Source organism: Moschus berezovskii, chromosome 16 (genome assembly GCF_049115385.1).
Source record: "Moschus berezovskii isolate FMDL1 chromosome 16, NW_MosBer_1.0, whole genome shotgun sequence".
Classification (NCBI taxonomy): Eukaryota; Metazoa; Chordata; class Mammalia; order Artiodactyla; family Moschidae; genus Moschus; species Moschus berezovskii.
The window spans coordinates 5,657,049-5,674,220 of record NC_142475.1 but is presented as its reverse complement, the minus strand read 5'-3'; the positions used below and the strand labels follow the sequence as shown (position 1 = coordinate 5,674,220).

At 43.6% G+C, this 17,172-nt stretch overlaps 1 protein-coding gene across 5 annotated transcripts in view; it reads right to left on the bottom strand.

The window, feature by feature from the left end:
• Positions 1-15,732, bottom strand: part of WWP1 (WW domain containing E3 ubiquitin protein ligase 1) — a 137,684-nt gene extending 121,952 nt beyond the window's left edge. For 3 of the 5 annotated variants that reach the window (XM_055431915.2, XM_055431917.2, XM_055431916.2), the window contains exon 1: positions 15,558-15,731. The gene's annotated coding sequence lies outside the window, so the exon portion shown is untranslated. Of the gene's footprint in view, positions 1-15,557 lie in introns of all 5 variants that reach the window. The other 2 variants (XR_008686688.2, XM_055431918.2) reach the window with 2 other exon arrangements.
• Positions 15,733-17,172: the final 1,440 nt, after the last annotated feature.

Genomic DNA, 17,172 nt, shown 5'->3' with positions numbered 1-17,172 from the left:
ATGAAACTCAATACTTTCTGTCCCTAACTATTCAAAATAATTCAGAAGTCACAAGCTAATCCCCAAATTATACATAAAGCAGACTCTAAAAGTCTGGGGGAAAGACAGCTACTGAGAACACGGAACAGATTCTCCCACAGAAATGCTGTAAGTGCTGGTGAGGTGCCAAGGCCGAGCTACAAAGCCAAGCAAACCCGCAAGAGCCAGACCACGCGTATCACGTTGGTGCAAAAGTAACTGCGGTTTTGCACTGTTGAACTTTTGACACTTGATAACGGATTACATTCTTCAGTAAATGTGGTTATATTATACATCATTTTAATGCTCATTTCTCACTTTATGTTTTTTTTTGCTAATGACTACTACCTGCCATTTAACTGGTACTTATTTTAGACTACACAATTGATGTTAGACAAAAAGCAAATTCAAGTGTTTTTTTTTTTTTTATTCGAGTTCAAAATGGGTCAGAAAACAGCAGACAACTTGCAACATGAACGCATTTGGCCCAGGAACTGCTAACGAACACACAGTGCAGTGGTAGTTCAGGAAGTTTTGCAAAGGACACGAGAACCTTGAAGATAGTGGCTGGTCATCGGAAGTGGATGATCACCAAATGACAGCAGTCATTGAAAAAAGCTGGTCCTCTTACAACTACCTGAGAGGTGGCCAAAGAACTCAACACTGACCGTCCCACGGTCATTCTGCATTTGAAACAAAATGAAAGGAACAAAGCTCCATAAGTGGGTGCTTCATGAGCTGACCAAAAATCAAAAAGAGCATCACTTTTCAACTGTCATCTTCTCTTACTCTACACAACAACAACAAACCATTTCTCAGTAGGATCGTAACATGCAATGAAAGTGATTTTATACAACAGGCAATGACCAGCACAGTGGTTAGACCAAGAAGCAGCTCCAAAGCACTCCCTAAAGCCAAATTTGCACCAAGAAAAGGTCAGTGGTCTGATCCACTACAGCTTTCTAAATTCTGGCAAAACCATTCCTTCTGAAAAGTATGCTCAGCAAATCAATGAGATGCTCTGTAAACTGCAACACCTGCAGCTGGCATTGGTCAACAGAAAGGGCCCGATTCTTCTCCACAAGGACGTCTGCACAACCAACACTTCAAAAGTTGAACGAACTGGGCTACGAAGTTTTGACTCATCCGTCATATTCACCTGACCTCTCACCAACCAACTTACCACTTCTTCAAGCATCTCAACAACTTTTGGCAGGTAAAATGCTTCCACAACCAGCAGGAAGCAGAAAATGCTTTCCAAGAGTTTCTCAAATCCTGAAGCACAAATTTTTATGCTACAGCAATAAACAAACTTACTTCTCAATAGCAAAAACGTGTTGATTGCAATCGTTCCTATTTTGATTCATAAAGATGTGTTTGAGCCTGTGAAACGATTTGAAATTCACGGTCTGAAACCACAATTACTTTGTACCAAGCTACTACTGTCCACAGAGACTTTTCAGAGCTTCCACAAAAGCTTATTTGTATACATACGCAAAAACGAAAGCAAAATTCCAAAATAAACAGATGACATTGAGGAAAAAAATACCAAAATCACTTTGCAGTGCCTGACACATGGTAAATATTAGTCTTTACCCTAAATTACAGCTATTTTCCCCCAGGATTGTTGATTTCAAACTTTTGTGTTAATCAAAATAACTTTATTTTTCTCACTCCAGTCTAGACTGTAAATTCCAAGTGTGCAGAGAACTCCTGGCCTATTCACCATCCCTCCCTCAAAGCTTGGCATACAGGAGTGCTGTATGAAATCTTAGTACTGCTTGACTATAAACACTGCCTGTTTTCCTGAAAAACTCGCAACTGTTCCCATTTTTACACTGTTATTTCCCTCCAATATCGATTATTTTTACAAAGCTGCAATCAAAGTGGTACAAATCATTTTATTTTCTAACTCCCATCTCCCACTTACATATAGTAAGAGGTACTGAATACAAATTTGACTGAGTCCTTGGCCAGCATCAGAGAGCAACTTAATTGATGCTTGTGGTTTTCACAGTACACCTTTGGCAACAATTTTCCAGAAGGCCACAAGATGGTGATGTTGCTCTCCAAAACAAAGCGTTAGTCAGTCAGTCGCATCCAACTCTTTGTGACCCCATGGACTGTAGCCCGCCAGGTTCCTATGTCCATGGGAATCCCCAGGCAGGAATCCTGGAGTAGGTAGCCATTCCTTTCTCCAGGGGATCTTCCCAAGCCAGGGATTGAACTGGGGTCTCCTGCATTGCAGGCAGATTCTACACATTCTGAACCACCAGGGAAGCGCACCTTTTAAAAATATAATCGAGTATCTTATACCAACTTTCCAGAATACTAAATTAATAGTTTTCCTCCACTTCAAGTAAGGAATATTAAAATGTCTGTACTCTACCTACTAGAAAACCAGTAGGTAGTTTTCTACCTATTAGTAGAGGAAGAAAATATACTCATCAAATTTAGCAGCAACTATTATGATTTTCAAGGCAACAGTTACGGTCCTTAAACACACAGGACTCCAGCACTGTTCCTGTGTCTTCTACCCCACGAATCTTCCCTTCACTCCCTGCTCCCTCCCCTCTTTCAGGACACTACAAACAAACAATGAAAAAAGAAAAACATTTTTACTTACTGACTGACCTTATTTTTCATAATTATTCTTTAGAGAGACAATTCCTATTACTATTTTAAAAGAATTGATACTAAAATGTATTTACATCAACAAAGGTAAACTACATCAAAATGCAAATGACATATTTTCTAATTTGCATGATTTCTCAATTTCTTATACAATATTATGCTTGTAATGGCAAATTACCAAAGTTTCTTTTTTAATTTTTTCTTTTAACCAAAGCTTTTCCAGCAGAAAAATGTTTACAGTTGGTCATTTTCCCGACACCTTAGTGAGTATCATAGAAGGCAGGTTTCCCATTCCTGTGGTGCATAAAGTCAATTAAAAGAAAAATCAAATAATAGCATCTTAAAACTTGGGTTCTAAACCTATAGAATCAATTTAAGATAAAACTTAAAAAAAAAAAAGCTTCATAAATACACTCCCCTAGGCAGAAGAATAAGATGTTAGAGCATAGCTACGTGAGACGGGCGGGCAGCACTTACGTGGGGCACCTAAATGACACAGAAACATGGCCAATCCTAAACCTGGAATCTGAATCGTCAGGTCTCTGACTCCAAAAATAGTAAGAATCACACTGACCATTTATTAGTTTCCTATTATTTGTCTGTTATGTTGCAAAAAACAAAAAAAACAAAAAATTATCTCTAATGTCCTTCACAGTCTTTACTATTTCTTCTAGCAGGTAAGGAAAATGAGGTTTTAGGAATTTAAGTAAACTGCACAGGGTTACAAAACTGGTGAAAGTCAGCATTTTGAACGCAGATCTCTTGGGCTCAAAGCCAATGCTCTTTCACTATATCTGTATTACAAAAAGGATATTAAAATAAGAAATGCTGAGCTAAACCCGACTGAACATGAATAGTCTGTTATATCAATCTGATGTTCTCTTCTTTTACTATTTTATCACTTAAGCAACTGTATAATAGGGTGGTTTTGTGGGGGCTTTTAAGCTAGGTCACTAAAAATGCTTTACCTGAAAGCTCAAAAAGTACTTTAAAACAAGGAATGTGTAAAAAGCATAAACACATTAACAATGAAGAAGGTAGACTGCTGGGACTGTGTTTAATAAATCATTTCCATGTATTCTCGGAAAAAACATCCAGGCCAACATAACATTCTCACTCTGCAAAGACCAAATTTCACGTGATTACATCATGTAACATCTCATATTTCAAAATGACAAACATTTCCATCAATAATCTGTCATTTCTTTCAAAGTGCAGAATTTTAATAATATGTGCCTATAAAACGTTCCTTCAAATTCAAAAATGTTAAAGCCTTGGTATTTTTCAAATATACAGTATTTGCTCTGAAGTAGCAAAAAGCACTGAGTCACCAATCAGAGCCAAAGCCGAGGCGGAGAGGTAACCGAGAGACCCGTGGAGGGACACACAGAAAGGTTCCTAATGTCAAGGCCAAACCCAGGCCTGCTGCTGAGGCCAGCACTCTTCTGCCCTGCACTGGTCACTAGGACAGCGCGACCCAAAGTGACATTCACCCCACAACACGGCCTGACTGTTTCTAAATACATGAAGGCTTCTAAGTTCCCAGCATTTAAGCAGCCGTGGAGATCTGCTAACTCTCCAGTTCCAAAGTGCCAGTTCCTAGTGTGAGAAGAGCATGCTGGGTAACGTCAGCAGAGTCCAAACTTCAATTCTCCTACGTGGTTGTATTCACCACCCTCTCTGAGGCTTGGTTTTCTTACCTGTAAAATGAAGATATCAACTTAACATTTATGAAGGGGAAAAGTGTTAACATTAACTCGATGGAACTGTTTCCAGAATGAAACAGAGAAGATGCCTGATAACTGGTAACTTCCTAAACATCCTCCCATCACCACCACCACTCCAGTAATATTCTCAATTACTATGAGAAACTCCACTATTTTTCTGCCATATCAATACTCCCACAACAGTACAGAGGACAGCAGGTTGAGGAGCACATCCATCACATGACCATGTTGCAAAGTGATACAAAGCAAACTGCCCACATTTGTAGTAAGGATCAGATCAAAACCACACTGAATCACTTGAGAGGTACACAGTACTGCTAAACTCTCTGTTGTAATTACATGATTTCAAGATACTTTACGGCTACTCCAGTAACAGAACACAGTGCTAATTTACTTTTTACAAAGAATTTTAAACCAGGCTGCTAAGTATGAACTTTCAGATATCCCCATTCTTACAAACTTTAACTTCGTAACTCATTTGGTGACAAAAACCGAACTGACCTGAACTCATCTGGCAGCAAAATTTGATCAGATGTGTGACTATCTACTGTCCTTATTTATCCATAACTAAACAGTTGCCAAGGAAAGTATAGAGTGCTGCCCTAAGACTTTATTGGGGTTTTATATAACAGAGAATATGGAGTAATTACACGTTTCTAAAATTTAAAAAAAAATTATTTCTATAACACATTTGACACCAAAAACAAGGTATAAACCCATCCTAGTGAATATTTACTCAGTACTAAGTGTCAGGTTTAAGTCATGCGATCAATCTACGAACAGGTATTATTATTTCTTTTACCATTCTACATGTGGCTACCCGGTTTACATATACTAAAACCAGGGCTTAGTCTAAGGCCATCTTTAACCAAGATCACTGTGCCGCGTGTTCTTAGGCTCAGTCGTGACTGACTCTTTGCAACCATGGACTACGCAGCTCGCCAGGCTCCTCTGTCCATGGGGATTTTCCAGGCAAGAATACTGGAGTGAGTAGCCTATCCCTTCTCCAGGGGATATTCTCAACCCAGGTATCGAATCCGGATCTCCTGCACTGCAGGCAACTCTTTACCACCTGAGTTACCTGGGAAGCCAAACCAATAAATAAGTGCCAGAACTCAAGACTAGGTTTGTCTAACTTGAAGGCTTAAGCTCTTAAACAGTTTAGCTAATACTTCACAGGAAAATTAAGTCACAATGAAAGTTTTTAAAACAAATTATAATTACCAACAATTTTTAACGTTGCACACTGAAATTCCTGAGTATGATGTACACTTTCCTTTCCGGGTAGTCACATCTAAACATCAACACGTTTCACAGCTCGAAGGACAAAAAGAGATGAGTTTATTGTCGCTTTGCTTCCCAAAGAACTGGTCAGTCAGCGGAAACAAACAAAAACAATAGGCTCCTTAAACAAATGCCAACTGATCTTTTCCAAATTTAGAAAGAATCATGGGTTTAGTATGTTTTTTAACCACAAAATGTACTAAGACGATAAAAATAAGGTTGATACGTAGCTTCAGTTTTTCCGGGAACAGCCCCAATGTAAAGACCTGCTGTTCCAACAAGAGAGATCACAGGACTGGGAGGGTCATAGTCAGAGACGCAAGTTGTCAGGACCACTGCTCTGAGCACAGGTCACAGAAATGAAGCGTCCAGGCTTTTTTTTCTTTTGGATTGACTGATTTAAAATTTAAACTTTCGCTCACGACTTTCTTCTCAAATCAATATCCTTATTCGAAGCAATGGCTTTTCTCCACAAAAGACACATCACGGCCCCCATTCAAACCACTTTCTACCCAAAAGACCAAATTCCAAATTAAACACACTTCATTCAAAATTTCCACTTCTGAGTAGCTTAGTTCATCTTAACTAAGTGAAAAGCAGTAAGATTATTGGATAAATAATCATAGTATCTAACTTAACTGTTTCAGCTAAGGCAGTTTTTAAAAAATACTTTCATTCATAAAAGCATATTTTGTAGAAATACAGGGAAATTTTTTAAACAAGGAACTGTGATGGGTGCCTCTTTCAGGGTTCCTTCTCTTGCCTCCTTCTCACTGTGATTACTATGTATTCGGTTTCTACAGATTGCTTGGACCAAGTCCTTGACAATTTTCTTGCTCATACTCAGTCTTTCAGTTGTGTCCGACTCTTTGCAACCCGACAGACTGTAGCCCACCAGGCTCCTCTCTCCATGGGATTTTCCAGGCAAAACTACTGGAGTGGGTTTCCATTTCCTCCTCCAGGGGATCTTCCCAGACTAGGGATTAAACCCTCACCTCCTGCATTGAAGGTGGATTCTTCACCCACTGAGCTACCTGGGAAGCCGGCCAATTATCTGAAAGGTGCAGATGTCACGTTTTCTTTGTATTTACATTATACATATGTATTTCTTGCGCTCCAAAATCACTGTGGTCAGTGACTGCAGCCATGAGACTAAAAGACGTTTGCCCCTTGGAAGAAAAGCTATGACAAACCTAGACAGCATATTAAAAAACAAAGACATTACTTTGCTGACAAAGGTCCAAATAGTCAAAGCTATGGTTTTTCCAGTAGTCATGTACAGATGTGAGAGCTGGACAATAAAGAAGGCCGAGCACCTAAGAACTGATGCTTTCAAACTGTGGTGCTGGAGAAAATTCTTGAGAGTCCCGTGGACTGCAAGGAAATCAACCCTGAATATTCACTGGAAGGACTGATGCCAAAGTTGAAGCTCCAATACATTGACCACCTGATGCAAAGAGCCGACTCAATGGAAAAGACCGATATTTGCTGGCAAAGACTGAAGGTGGGAGGAGAAGGGGACGACAGAGGATGAGACGGTTGGATGGCATCACCGACTCGGTGGACATGAGTTTGGACAGACTCTGGGAGATGGTGAAGGACAGGGAAGCCTGGTGTGCTGCAGTCCATGGGGCTGCAAAGAGTCAGACATGACTGAGCGACTGAACAACAATTTATTGAACCCTATAGGTTAAAAAATGATCTCAAAGAACATCAGAACCCCAAATTATCCATTCAGTTTACACCAACAGCTCTCAAATTAACGTGCACAAAATCATCTGAGGTATTTGCTACAGATGAAGATTCCGGAGCTCCATCAGGACCATACCACAGATGTTGAGGAGTACAGAACCTACATGCAACCAACATGCTGGTAAAGCAGACGACCATGCCACAGGGACCACACCTCGACAACTTGCGACCCAGCCTGTATTTCATCCAAGACGGTGACAACAGTTGCTTGCTCCCAGGCTGTACAGCCAAACCGTCACCACTGACACAGTGCAGCCGTGCTGAGTAAGCATCTTTCTCACAGTCACTCTTAACCTCTCAGCAACTTATTTTTTAAGCTGAGAGGTGAGATTTGACGTGCAGCTCGGCCTATACCAAACTAAACTACATCGGTTCTTGAGAAATGAGTGGCTCACAGTAAAATTTCAACTTGTTAATAACAATGAATTAAGGGCAGTAAAAATGATTCAAGGGCTGCTAATGTCCAATGGACCACATTTTCTTTCTGCTTTACAAATAATAGTTCAATGAATCCTTACAAAAACCCTGAAGATATTTTTTTTCCTTTTACGGAAGAAGAAACTGAGGTAATACTGCTATTAACTATCACTGACAGAACTCAGCTGTGCCTGACCCTAAAGCTACAGCTCCTGACCCTCATGCAGGAATGCCTTTAATTCTTAAACTGACTTTAAGAGCAGAAAGATCGAATTTATTTACTTCTAAGGTAAAGTAAGTGTGCCCTAATTTATACAGAGCAAGCTCATTTGACTAATTCTCCTCCCAACACTAACTAAACAAAGCGTGGTTCACCGTGGCAAGCTGGAGCTAAGGTATGACAGGAGTATCAGACTTCAAGTCAGGACGCAAGTCAGTTTGCTTCTACCCCTCCCGTGTGGTCCTGATTATGGGTATACTAAACAGCTATCAAAGAACTTGTTTTCCTTAGTTAAATAAAAAGCTATCACACCTGCAATTCTGTTAATGCTAGCACATTTTTAAACCACTCATGTAATTTAGGACAGGGAGGAGGGCCATAAAGAAACACCTTAAGGTAATTCGATCTATACCTTTCTGTGCCCTAGCTGCTCCTATTTATAAAAGTAATGTTTCTCAGTACGTACACTCAATCACCAAGTTCTGCGCACAAGAGTCAACATCCTAAAATACTCAGAAATTTGCATAGACATTTGCACCAGGAGGCAGAAATCTACTCAAAATTTAAAAATGCCCCAAATCTACACCTAAATTCTTCAAATGAAATATATTGATTCATTATTCTATGCAGAAGCTATAATGTAATAACAACAAAACACACATTTTCTTCATTCCATAGTTAGCCATAGTCTTACTTAGCATATAAGTCAAACTAAAAAAAAAAAAAAAAAGAGTACTGAGACAGTGACAGTGAGATACAGATGAGAACTCTAGGGAGCAGTCAATGGGTCTACCGGTTCCCGGGAAGGACAAGCACTGCCGTACTACTCTTTACATATTGCTAAGGAAACAGGACTTCTGTTCCAGTCTCCATAAGGAAGGAATATTCTCTCCATTATAACACTCTCTCCAAGAAAGGGTGGCTTTCCCCAACACTGCAAACAGAGAATACTATTTGTGAGGCACCAGTCTGCTAAAGGCTAGTCAAGGCCAGGAGCTCTGCTACCCGAGGTCTGGCACTGAATCACAAGGGCTAATGGATCTCTGCCTATTTAATGCACAGGATGCTGACTGGGATTTGTCTGATCCAAATGGTTAACCTGGGTAAATCACTGCTTCAGAGGGGCCTGAGCTCTGGATCTAGAACTTTCTTACCCAAGTCGATCCTGCCCATTATGGTGGCACACTGGGTCAAATCCCAAGACCCCAAACTTTCTCTTGTTTTCTACCCCAGGAGGACTGGCTACTCCCATCTGTGTAACAAGCCAAACACGCTATCATTTGCACTTGAGACTCAGCTTTCCATCTGACAGGCCCAGTCTCCAAGAACTAAAAGTACCAGGCAGCTCAAGTCTCAGCTTCCGAAACAGTTTTCCAGAAGCCCGGTTCCTGGGATTCACGTTACCTGTCTAGTCCCTTTCCCTTGAATCTGGACCTATGACCTGCTTTACCCAAGAGAATGTGGCAGAAATAAGACGATGCTGGTTCCAAGCCTAAGCCTTACGAAGGTCTGGTGGCTTCTGCTTGTGCACTTCTGGAAGCCCTTAGCCCCTATGTGAGGCCAGCAATTCTGGAAAGGCACACGCAGAAAAGCGCCCTGAGACAAGGCTGCGCGGTAAATGAGCAAGAGGAACAGGGCGAGCAGACCAGCGCCTCACTGAACGCTAAGGCCCCCACCGGCAAACCAGCACGGCGGCTCAAGTGGCCCAGCCCGGGGAGCAAGCCTGCGAGCCAAAGCAAAAAAGAAAGAAAACCCCCAAAACAACCCCCCAAAGAACCTGGTTGTTTAGTCACTTAGTTTCACGCTTGTCACAGTTAAGAAGTAACCGAAACAACGCCCCTCCGTTCCCCCTGTCTGCCTCGTTTGTTCAAAACAAGAAAAAACAACAAAGGTAAATCATCACAATCCGAACTATTCACACAATCCCAGGAGACGGAGTCCATGCCCTTCCCGCGGTCAGGACCTCCCTTCAGCTCCCTGTCCCCAGAGCGCAGGCTCCTGGGCCATCCTCGCGGCCCTGCCCACCCAGCCCTGAGCCCCCGGCCAGCCAGCAGCGGGGACACCGAGGAGTGCTGTGAGCAAACAACAGGCTCCCGGAGAGTCAAGGCAGATGCGGGTCTTTCTTAGTTCCGTTCAGTCGCTCAGTCGTGTCCGACTCTTTGCAACCCCATGAACCGCAGCACACCAGGTCACCAACTCCCAGAATTTACCCAAACCCATGTCCATTGAGGCGGTGATGCCATCCAAACATCTCATCCTTTGTCCTTCCCTTCTCCTCCTGCTTTCAATCTTTCCCAGCATCAGGGTCTTTTCAAATGAGTCAGCTCCTCACATCAGGTGGCCAAAGTATTGGAGTTTCAGCTTCAACATCAGTTCTTCCAAAGAACACCCTGGACTGATTTCCCTTAGGATGGACTGGTTGGATCTCCTTGCAGTCCAACGGACTCTCAAGAGTCTTCCCCAACACCACAGTTCAAAAGCATCTATTCTTCGGCGCTCAGCTTTATGGTCCAACTCTCACATCTACACACACGACTACTGCAAAATCCAAAGCCTTGACTAGACAGACCTTTGTTGACAAAGTAATGTCTCTGATTTTTAATATGTTGTCTAAGTTGGTCCTAACAGACCTTAGCAATTACCTGACAAATGGCTTTACAAAATATACGCCCCAAAAGTCATTTAAACATATGAATTTGAAATGCATCCTAAGAGCTTTTAAGGTAAATTTCTTTTTAAATGATAAAGCTTCTTACATACTGTCAAAAACTGCGAAGTATCATGATACACTCTTTTGAAAATCAGATCCTGATTTATATGCTCCCAAAATACAAATCTTTATAGACAAAGCTTCATTAAAAAAAGTTTATAATAAAGATCAAACTTCTGTAAAAACAGGTGAATTAAAACCAACAGATTTTCAAAAGGAAACTAATATCTACATTTCACCAATGTATTTTTTTAGACAAGAAATCACCTTTTGCTTTTTCCTTGATAGAAGGATAACTACTTGTGATAAACACTTAAAATCTGCAAATTTACGTACCAATAGCAACTACAATGAAGGTACCATTTTAACACAAAGGAGGAAACAGACAAGCTCAGATCTATACAGTAAAAAAAAGTTGTTTTTAGTAAAAAAAAGTTTACAGGTTCCAAACAGGTAAATTCAAACTCCTCACATAAAATCTTCAGTTAAATTTCCATTTTAGACGAACAATTGATGGGAAAAGAATACTGACTCAGGAACAAAAAGATGGGTTTTAGCTCTAGTTCTAATTTTAGCCACCTGCTAGCTTGCTAGCCATATACCCTGGAAACTTCACTTTTTTTTTACTTCTTTGAGCTTCACTGTCTTCATCTAAAAGGCAAGTATTCCTTACACACCTACTGCTCAGTTGTCATGAGAATCAAATGAGGACGTACATAACCCATGATGAAAAAGTGTAACATACTGTAATATATAAAATATGATATTCTTCTTAGCACCAGCAGGGAGTAAAAAACCCACCTCTGTGTGTGCTTTTTATCAGACATGTTTCCTCCACTGTGTATTACTAGCTGCGTGTGAGCGTGCGTGCTAAGTCGCCGCAGTCGTGTCTGGCTCCTTGCGACCCCACGGACTATAGCCCTCCAGACTCTGTCCGTGGGGTTCTCCAGGCAGGAATGCTGGAGTGGGGTGCCACACCCTCCTCCATGGATTACTAGCTGCTGCTGCTGCTAAGTCACTTCAGTCGTGTCCGACTCTGTGTGACCCCATAGACGGAAGCCCACCAGGCTCCCCCGTCCCTGGGCTTCTCCAGGCAAGAACACTGGAGTGGGTTGCCATTTCCTTCTCCAATGTGTGAAAGTGAAAGTGAAGTCGCTCAGTCGTGTCCGACCCTTAGCGACCCCACGGACTGCAGCCCACCAGGCTCCTCCATCCATGGGATTTTCTAGGCAATAGTACTGGAGTGGCTTGCCATTGCCTTCTCCGGGATTACTAGCTAGTTGCTTCAATAACCGCCACGAAGGCTAATCTACTGGTTTATAGTGCTTGTTATTAGTACCTCATATTTTCATAGAAAGAGTAAAAAAGATCCGTCTTTCTAATAACTATGGAATCAAAGTCTCCAGAGCTATAAAGGATACCGTGTAATAACTTAACTCTGGTTCCCTACCAGGAAGACAATCCTACAGAGGCAGATAAGTACAGCGTTTACCAATCAAATTACGGTTTAACCATAACAGGCAGCATTAGCTACTTAACGCAACCAAAAAAATCACTGACTAGGTCTCCGCACTTCAGTATTCTGTAAAGTTTTAATTTTTACTTAATAAAGTGTTCCTGAATGAAGAACTATTCTCAAGTAGGAACACCTAAATATAGAAGATAAAAGTTCTTAAAAGTTTCTTATTTCACTTACTTCCCCGCCAGCCCCACCTCTCCGACCCAAACTGATACAACGGAAATAAATTAGAGCATGACTGTTTTGGTGTTCCTATCTGATATCCATATATCCAACTCATCTGTCAGTCTCACTAGCGCCCCTGTACCTGGAAAACAGGAAAGGTACAGACAGTCTAACAAAAATCTAAAACCCAAGAATCACAAAATGTTAAGAACTGGAAGGAACCGCCCAAGATCCTATTGATGAGGTCACTTAAAGATAGTGACTGCATTCAATTGATGGTAAATCGGTTGTACACATTTCCAGACAAGAAAACCATCACTGTCCATCAAATCCTGATTCTACTTTACTCATTTGCTAACTGACACACTTGGGACAAATCACTTAACTTCTTGGATTCTGTCACTGAATTGTAAAGAAGTTAGTCAAAATTCTCGGTAAGCTAAAAACCACAGGTCTAAGGTGATACTGTCACTAGATGTACACACAATACATCTCTACAGCAGAGGTTCTTACTGGTAAAAGGAAACATTTGAAGGTTCCATTGTTTTAAAAGGTCCCCAGTAACTCTAAGCACTGCTCCCAACCCACCGGCCCAAAGGTTCCAGGAATGAGATTTAGGTGGTCCAGACTCCCTGAAAATTATCCACAAAGTACAGGTATATACGTAAATTTTCCAGGCCAGCAGATTTCTTTCGTTTCAGCAAGGGTTACTAACAACTGGAAGGTTGAGAACTACCACTGTAAAGCAGGCTGAAGATAAAGCTTCTGTGGATGTTGCTCAAAATGTACCACCATTCTTTCAACCAGCCTGGACCAGAACCTCAGTTACTTTACTTTCTTCTTTTTCTCTCTCATTATCAAACTGTCTATTCTACTTCCTTCCTCCATCCCTACTACTGCCAGCAGAGTTGAGACCCTGACACCTCTGACCACAGCAATGACGTCAGTTGTACCTCCAAGTTCTACTTCAATTCACACTACAAGCTGCTGCCAGATTAATCCTCCAAAAACAAAGCTTTAATCATTTCCTTCCCAACTCAAAAATCATCTGTAAAACCCCCATCACCTACTAAATACAAGGTTACACGCCCAGCTTTAAAAGCAGTCCATAAGCTGGCTGAAATCTTTACCTGAAGATTTACCACCCATATGCGTGCAAGCGTATTACGTTGCTTCAGTCGTGTCTGACTTTCTGCAACCCTACAGATTATAGCCCACCAGGCTCCTGCATCCATGGGATTCTCCAGGCAAGAATACTGGAATGGGTTGCCATGCCCTCCTACAGGGGATCCTCCTGACCCAGGGATTGAACCCACATCGCTTTCCTGCACTGACATGTGGGTTCTTTACCACTAGTGGCTCCTTATATTGGTACCAGTAAGCTATATTCCATCCAAACATACTTGCCTCTTCCCCAAATGTAGGAACTCTGAGCTCTCTTAATCCCTTCTCTCTGCCTGGATTACCTTCCCCAGCCTATCAAAAGTCTATAGTCATTCTTCAAACCAAAAATTTAAAAAACCAGCTCTATGAAATAACCCCCCTAATTCTACCTTGGCAAATAAGATGTGAGCTCTAACCCCTCTGAATCTGAATTCAACATGATTCAGAGTCTTTTAATATTATGTATTAAAAGACAAATTGGGCATTTATGTACAGAACTTCCTACCTACCTACCTAGTCCGTGAAGGCAGAAACTGTTAACATCCTCTTCTTTATATTCCCCCAAATATTCCCCCAAATACATTGCAGTCATGCAGTAGATGCTCAATAATCGTGTAAGGAAGTATAAGAAATTTCAGCCTTCACAGGATAAGCAGATTATTATCTCTTGAAGGCAGAGACCTTACATGCAACATTCTGGCTTCCAAAAACATAACCTTTTGTTACTGCCTTTCAAAGCTGCTATGTTGTAAGTCATATAAATAGTTTTGCATTATAAGGGAAGACCCATTTGAAAATGTTAATAAGCTACCTGAGAAAGAACGGTTTTCCCACATACTTTATTTACACTTCTCAATTTGAAGAGTTCCCAACACTAAGTTTTCAATTTACAAAATATTAACTATTTATGAAAAGTGATAAATTCAGCCACAGATAATTATCTACTTCATGACTAAAAACAAGTCACATAAATAAAAGAATGCCTTTCTTCTTTAAAAGGTCCATTTCGCTTGCATAATACATACAGACTTAATGAGACAGGTAAAGTGGATTTATACACAAGCACGAACCCTTGCAGAAATGTACATACAACTGTACACCAGGTATTTCAGGCAAGAAACAAAAATCCAAAGAGAAGGAAAATAACTCTGGACTGTATCCTTTACACTACTATTATCAGTAACATTTTAAAGCAGAAACTCACATCTTATACACACTAGCTACACACAGAAATAAAAACCAATCAAACAGGAAAAGAAAGCCACATGAAAGCCCCTGGAAAAAAATTTTTATCCTGGAAGAGCAAAAATGCAAACGTAACAAATACTTTTCTTCTTTGGTGATGAAGGTTTCATAGAATCACGGTGAAGCAAAGGACGCTCAACTCCGAAAGCTACGGAGCAAAGAAAAGGCTGGCTGTGCACAAGACGGATGGTTTAAAGGCTGCAAAAGGCAATGGGCATGTGAGAAAAAAATGTTAAATGTCTAAAGAGACGAAAAGGAGAAAGGTCCGAGTCACAGTAAGAGAAGGACGAGTGAAAACTGCAAGGTCACTGGGACCCGGCAGGTCACAAAGGTGGAGGTGGGGGCTGTCGCGGTGGGGGGAGCCGCAGAGCCGGGGGCGATAACACGTCAGCGAGGAACAAAAAAGCAGGCGCTGCGCGGCGGGGACCCTCGCCTCGGGACGGCGGCGCCGAGGGGGACGCCGCGGGCCCCGCACGCGGGCTGCGAGGGCAGGCGCGGCGACGGCAGGCGCGGGCGGAGGAAGCCCGGGGCCCGCGGCCGCAGAGTCACGGAGGCTCCGGGCGCCCGGCGCGTCGGCCCGGGCCCCGCCGCGCAGCGCCGCCGGCCTCGGGGGTCCCGGCCCGGGGCGGGCCGCGCGGGCCCCGGCGCCGCCGGAGGGTCCCCGCCCGAGGGGCCCGGCCCGCGCGCCCGCGGCGTCCTCACCCGGCGGCGGCGCCTCCTCCACGGCGGGCGCCCTCAGCCTTCGGCGCCCAAGACCGCCATCTCTCCGCAGGCGCGGCGGCGGCAGCTCCCCAGGCGGCGGCCCCGGCAGCCCAGGCCGCCCGCAGCCACTAGGAACCCGCTCGCCGCGCTCGCCGCCGCCCGCCCCGGCCTCGCGCCGCCCCCCGGCCGGCCCCACGCCTCCCCGCCCGGGAGCGCGCCGCGTGCCCGCGCAGCCGCCGCCGCTCCCCGAGCGCGCGCGCGCCCCCGCCGGCGCCCCGCCCCGGCCCGCGCCCGGCGCGTCCAAGTCCGGACCCGGAATCCGGCGCCCCGCGAGCATGCGCAGCGAGGGAGCGCCCCCCGCCCCGCCCTCACCGCGGCCGCCTGTGCAGAACCCCGCCCCTCCGTGCCTTCGCGGCGGACGAGGAAGGGGGAAGGCCAGCCAATGGGAGGGAGGGGCGGGGGCTGAGCCTCGCAAGGGGCGGGGCCGCCGCCGAGACTGGCGAAGAGGCTTCTGGAAGCCAGAGCTGGCTATTGCCGGCTGGACTTTCCGGGTCGCGGCCGAACGGGTGCAGGACTTACATTAAGGCTCACGGGGTCCTGGAGTTCTTCCCTTGTTCGCTTTACGCAAAAGGAGGCTGTTAATACTCCGTGACCTCGCTGAGTGTTTGACCGAAAACCATTGCATTTAGCACACGGTCATACCAGAAGACTTCTAGTCCACTTTTGCTACTGACCTAAACATTCACGCCCCTAACCCCACAAGCTCCAACGCTTTGGCCGCCTGATGAGAAGAACCGACTCGTTGGAGAAGACCCTGATGTTGGGAAAGTTTGAAACCGGGAGGAGAAGGGGACAACAGAGGATGAGATGGTTCGATGGCATCACCGACTAGATGCACATGAGTTTGAGCAAGCTCTGGAAGTTGGTGATGGACCGGGAGCCCTGCCGTCCTGTAGTCCATGGGGTCGTAAAGACTCGGACAGGACTGAGCGACTGAACTGAAATGAACCCCACAAGAGTACAGTGATAAATACTAAGCGACAGCTTGTGTACGTGCGATTAATGCAAACTGCAGTTCCATAAGAAGGGTCTATTATCCTCGTTAATGAGTCAACTAGTCTGGAGAAGAGTTGTTGGCTCTGTGCCTTGCTTTTAGAACCCAGGCTACCCTGCAGATAAAAATCAGTAATGACCACGTTACTCACCAGATGAACTGATCCTGTACGTCAAAGAGATAATAAAGGTCACCCAACATGGATTGCTACAGTTTGTGCCCAGTTGCCTCACCCAAGCTCCATAAATTACCTACGTCCACACCCAAGCTTACTCTTTTTACTCTCTCTCGTGCTGGGTGTCTCTGCTCCCCTCCACCGCCTGTGAAGCCCTCCTTGGCATATCTTTAACATTATCCCTTTTGGTACTACTCTCTGGGATAATTAGGTAAGACTTTTGTGTCTGAAAGTTTCCCTTGACTTTAAGACTTCGTTCTGGTTCTCTGTTTTCTTCCATCGTAATGAAGCCTTCGAAAGAACTGTGTACCGAGAACGTTGCATTTCGTGAGTATTTGTAGGATTCAGCAAAAGTCTTGAATAAATGCACATTGTTTTCCTCTCCA